Here is a 6,000-nt window from a genome sequence, read left to right as displayed (position 1 = left end):
TACTGGAGACCCGTTGTTTACACACGAGCTGACTTATACACTGTTAAAAAAAAAAAAAAAATGTTATTTTTACGGTAAAATTCCAGCAGATGTGGTCGCCAGAATGCTACCGTAAAATTTCAGTAAAACAGTTTCTACATTTACAGTAAAGAAATGTATTGATATTGTTGATTTTATGGTTGAAAAATGTGCTTCATTCCATATTTTACTGTAAAAAAAGCTTTAACCCTCGTGTCGTCCTGTGGGTCAAAATTGACCCGTTTTAAAGTTTGAAAATGTGGGGAAAAAAATCTATTTTCACAGTGAAACTTCTGATGTCCACATTTTCAACATTTTTGGGAAATCTTTGAATATTTTTTGGTGGAAAAAAAGAAATGTTAAAAATGTTTCTTAAGAACATTCACAAAAAAAATCAACCAAAATCCAGCAATGTTCTTAAAGAGAATATTAGAAGTTTTACTGATATATATGTAATCACTGTAGATATTTTTAGGATTTTTTTGGAAGATTTTTACTCATTTTTTGAAAATATTTACAAGAATTTTTTGCCAAATTTGGGGGATTTTTTTTTTAAAATAAAATTTTTAAGGGAAACTTTTAAGGAATTATTGGAATTTTCTTCCTGAAGGTTTTGCAAATATTCAGAAATTTGGGGAATTTTTTTTGCTGAATTTTTGTCTTTTTTTTCAGACAAGTAAACAATATTTTTTGGTGCCCGTAAATGAGGACAACAGGAGGATTAAGCAGATTTCTTGGTGCAGTTTACCCAAGATAATTTTAACCTTTTTGTAAATCTACTCTAGTTGAGCGTTTCTTCATCGTGCTACTTGGGTAAAGGTTATTCAGCATGAAAATAAAAGAATCAGAAGTTTGTTTCCCCCTGATTGTTTGGTAAATGAGCACATATAATTTTTGAAAAATGTTTAAATATAAACAGTGTTACGTTTCGGTAGTACACTTGATAACAGCCACTTAGAATTTAAAGATATCCTGCGCAGTGACGGACTTTATTTGTGATACTGTACAATTTTCCACATCATACCCTGTAATCTGTCTGTAGCAGGTGGGCCCACGATGTTCTTCTACCTAAACAAAAACCCATAATTGAAAATAATTAACAAACAACATAATGACACGGAACAATGGTTTAACAGCAAGTAATAGTGGCTCTTTTTGCACAATGCAAGTCAAAGGAGATATTATAGTTAAAAAAAAAAAACAAAAGGCCCCCGGCGGCTTTAAATAATGTGGTGAGAAAGGCCTCCAGGCAGTTAGTGATAGAGAAGAGTGAGAGAAACTGAGAGAGGGTTTGGCTCTGCTGAGTTTGGAGGAGAAAAAGCTCAGAGATTTGCAAGTAGAAACATGTGGACGAGGCAGGCAGATGCTACGTGTTGCTGGCTGTAGCTCAGAGGCTTGCTGGGGAATGCATGGTTTAGGCCTGTGTGGATGCTCTGCAGGCTCCGCCCATAATAATGCAACACATAAACCTAATTATGAAAAGATGCACTGTCCAAAATATGAGGTTCATTTACTGCTGATGCCTGAAGTGAAGTTAGAGAGTTCCTGTAGCCCAGTATGACTTGATCCCTCCTGAGGGTGATCCCACACTTTCTGTTCATACACTGGAAAAAATGCTCCTCTCAAAACAAGAAAAAGAAACTTATTTCAAGGAACTTTTACCTTTTGTTTTGAAAAAAAATCTGCCAATAGAACAAGTGAAAAATGGCTTGGTCAGATTTCTTGAAATAAGATATGATATTTAGAATATTGAGATCTTAAAATTAGCTGGGAAAACTTATTTTAAGCTCTATTTTACCAGGATTGTCAAGCTTAGGTGTCTTAAAATAAGCCAGACATGCAAAAAAAAATAGTAGTTTTTCACTGAAAAATAGAGTTTTGCTTTCATGTAACCTCCTAATTTGAGATGTTCTAACCCTCCTGTTGTCTTCATTTACAGGCACCAAAACATATTATTTCCTTGTCTGAAAAAAATCCAAAAAATGTGCAAAAAAATTTCCAAAAATTTGCAAAACCTTCAGGAAGAAAATTCCAATAATTCCTTAAAAGTTTCCCTTAAAAGTTTTATTTAAAAAAAATCCCCCAAATTTGGCAAGAAAATTGTTGTAAATATTTTCAAAAAATGAGCAAAAATCTTCCAAAAAAAATCCTAAAAATATCTAAAGTGATTCCATATATATCAGTAAAACTTGTAATGTTTTCTTTAAGAACAGTCACATATGGTTGATTTTTTTGTGAATATTCTTAAGAAACATTTTTAACATTTCTTTTTTCCACCAAAAAATGTTCAAAGATTTCCCAAAAATGTTGAAAATGTGGACATCAGAAGTTTCACTGTGAAAATATTTTTTTCCCACATTTTCAAACTTTAAAACGGGTCAGTTTTGACTCGCAGGATGACATGAGGGTTAAACTTATTTTGAGTTTTCTTGTAAAATTCAACTCAGAACAAGATAATTTCAAGATTGTTTGACTTAACAAGATATTCAAGATGCATTGTCTGAAAACAAGTCCCTCCATCTGCTGAAATGTCTCTTGTTAAGTGAATTTATCTTAAATCAAGTGGGAAGAGACATTTTGACTAAAAACAAGACAAATAGACTTGGTAAGATTTAGAGTTTTTGCAGTGTAAACTGCTCATCCAAGGCAGCCCTGTTATATTTCATTGTGGAAAACAGTTGCTCTGTTCTCATTAACAGCAAAGAGGCCATGAAAGAGTTGACAGCGGCTGTATCAGAGGCTGTGAAGACACCTTTTCCCACAACCTGCTACATCTTGGGCTCAGGCGCCTCCACAACCTGCCAATGACAAACATGGAATTTCCTCCCCCGAGTCTACAAAGCACAGCGGCTCCAAATCCAATATTTTTCTACTCCTTCTTGTTATAACCCAAAGGCTGTCTTACACGAGTAGATTTCTAGTGATTACCTCTGTTCGCTGTAATGAGATTTTCAATTGTTTCGGATTCTCTTGGCTGAGGAACCTGATGGCAGTTGAAGCCTGGGTGCTGAAATATGTTAAATATCTTCCCCAGCAGTGAGAAAACATGAAGCTTTGGGCTACAATGGTAGAATATTTTTTAAAGGCAGCGAAAATGCCATGAAATCATTGTGAGTGCTTCCACCCCAAACCACCAGTCTGAACTCTGTATATTATAGATTGCAGCAGCTTGAGTCCAAAGCAAACACCAGAAAATTACCGGTTCTATTTAAACACTGTCCTGTGAGTTTCGGCTTCATTTCACTCATGGAAAGTCACTGTGAAAGTAGCGTTTAGAAGCCTCCTGATCTAATGTGACCCGAGGAACTGCATTTTACACATTCAGAAAGAAAGGATGAATGAAAGGAGGACAATGAACCCAATAGACATTTTTTGAGGCGGTTAAAATCACAGAGACTACAGACAGGCTCGAGTCTTATCAAATAGATTTCCTCTTAAACAAACAGCAGGACTCTGTGAAACAGGACTTCCTTATTTTTGTTTTAGTCGCAACACCCTGAAACCTGTGATATACTTTGACTTTTTTGTCCAAACAACAATGCATGTCTCTTCTCTTTAACCTTCCTGTTGTCTTCATTTACAGGCACCAAAAAATATTGTTTCCTTCTCTGAAAAAAATCCAAAAAAATCAGTAAAAAAAGTCCCCAAATTTATGAAAGTTTGCAAAAACTTCAATAGAAAATTTCAATAATTCCTCCAAATTTGGCAAGAAAATTGTTGTAAATATTTTCAAAAAATGAGTAAAAATCTTCCAAAAAATCCTAAAAATATCTAAAGTGATTCCATATATATCAGTAAAACTACTAATATTTTCTTTAAGAACATTTGTGAATGTTCTTAAGAAACATTTTTAACATTTCTTTTTTCCACCAAAAAATGCTCAAAACTTTACCAAAAATGTTGAAGTTTCACTGTGAAAATATATGTTTTTTTCCACATTTTCAAACTTTAAAACAGGTCAATTTTGACCTGCAGGACGACACAAGGGTTAAACTTATTTTGAATTTTCTTGTAAAATTCAACTCAAAACAAGATAATTTCCAGATTGTTTGACTTAACAAGATATTTAAGATGCATTGTCTTAAAACAAGTCCCTCCATCTGCTGAAATGTCTCTTGTTCAGTGAATTTATCTCAAATCAAGTGGGATGAGACATTTTGACTAAAAATAAGACAAATAGACTTGGTGAGATTTAGAGTTTTTGCAGTGTAACACCTATCTGAGGGATGAGGAGGAGAAAAACATGTAGGCATTGAAAGGGAGCTGGACAGCTGTCTGTCTGATGGGCAGGTGTTTAGACCGACGCCCTACTTTCATTAGATCAGGAACAGATGCTAAAAATTACCTGCTCAGTTCAGGCAAAATCACCAACCACGCAAGTTTCCCTGGCAGCTATTCATTTTCCCCCGCAGCTGAAGCAATATCATAAAAACGATGCAGCTCTTTGTAACCTTTAACTGTGGATGTGTGGATATCGTCAGAGTAGCAGGAACAAAAGAGCTATTTCATGTATGGCCCATCTGAAGATGTTTTGGGGATTTTCAACCACAGTTTTTAGTTAAAAGTTGCAGTTATCTGAGTCTACTCAATACATGCCAGGTAGCTTACATAAAACTAGAATGTAATAGAGTAAATTTATGTTTTTTTGTTTGTATTTTGCAAAAAGTTTCAGTTTGCCTTGTTTGTTGTCTTGTTATGAAGATTCATACATTTTCTTTATAGTGTTTTTGGTTCTTTATTCCCCCAGCTGTTATAAAAGATGCTCACTGGTATAAGAAAAGTCACACAACAAACATTTTTGTTTACTTTAGGGGCAAAATATTGCAAGCTACAGGAAAAAGATCTTATCATTTGACAAGGTATACATGTAATTAGATAAGAGTTAGTATGTACAGACAGGTGACAAATGAAAGGAAAAACAAACTTAAACTCCAGTGCATCTCACCATTGATTCTCCATGTATCTAGAATTCCACACAGTCTTCCATAATAAATATTTTTTAGCATTTTAATGATGTTTTTAATGAGCACTGTCGAACAAATTCTATTCATATTCGTTGGACGGCTCAGCGACCCCTCATGACCCCTTGTGTCATCGTCTTGCATAGAAATGTTTCCTCACAGGCATTCAGAATAATTTTGCATGGATTTGCAGGAACTTTTAACTCTAATGGGACAAATAGATCCAAACCACGGCAGCAAAATGCCCCTCACAGCATAACAAACCACGGGATGCCCTCAAGCAGTCATTTTTTTTCCTGTAATATGTCACAAGTCCTTGTATAAAGCCTGTATGTGACATTAGCTGCTGGTATTTGCTGTTACTGGTTCATGGTTTGTCCTCTTTGTAGCTGTGTTGTTTTATGAGTTTCTGTTAAACAAGTTGCTGCATGATGGACTATAAGAATTCTTTCATTGCAATATACTGCAAGACATAATCACAGGAGTGTTTCTTATTTTGTACACTTTTAGTTCTCATTTCGAATGTGGATATGAACATGCTCCATTTCTGTCATGCCTGTATGCATGTGATCATTTCTCACGTCTGTCGTCGTCTCCAGCTAGTGAAGACATGGCAACGTCTTTGGGTTGAATGTCACCAAAAAAAGAAGAAGAAGACAGCAGCAGAGAGTAAATGAGAGGTCAGACTGGGCCATACTGTAGTTTGTAGAAGCTGCAACGTGTCCACGACGTGTAACCAGACTGCTTTGTGGATCTGCCAGGTTTTCTTCTCTCTCCCTCCCTCCCTCTCCCTCTCCCTCTCCCTCTCTAACATCATGGGATGTCTCTTTTTTTGAAAAAGAAGTGGATTTTTAACACAGATAGTTGTGCACGAGTCTAAACTCTTTTCATGCTGCTGTTGGATGACTTTTAATTCATGAGAAAAGTGAAAGCACTGTTATTGGTATTAGCTGTAGACGAAGGGTTCAGATAATGAGGTGAAAAGGTTCATTCATGGGGATATGTTGCACATTTCATGATG

The sequence above is a fragment of the Amphiprion ocellaris genome, chromosome 18 (genome assembly GCF_022539595.1).
Source record: "Amphiprion ocellaris isolate individual 3 ecotype Okinawa chromosome 18, ASM2253959v1, whole genome shotgun sequence".
Classification (NCBI taxonomy): domain Eukaryota; kingdom Metazoa; phylum Chordata; class Actinopteri; family Pomacentridae; genus Amphiprion; species Amphiprion ocellaris.
Note: the sequence above shows the minus strand (reverse complement) of the source record.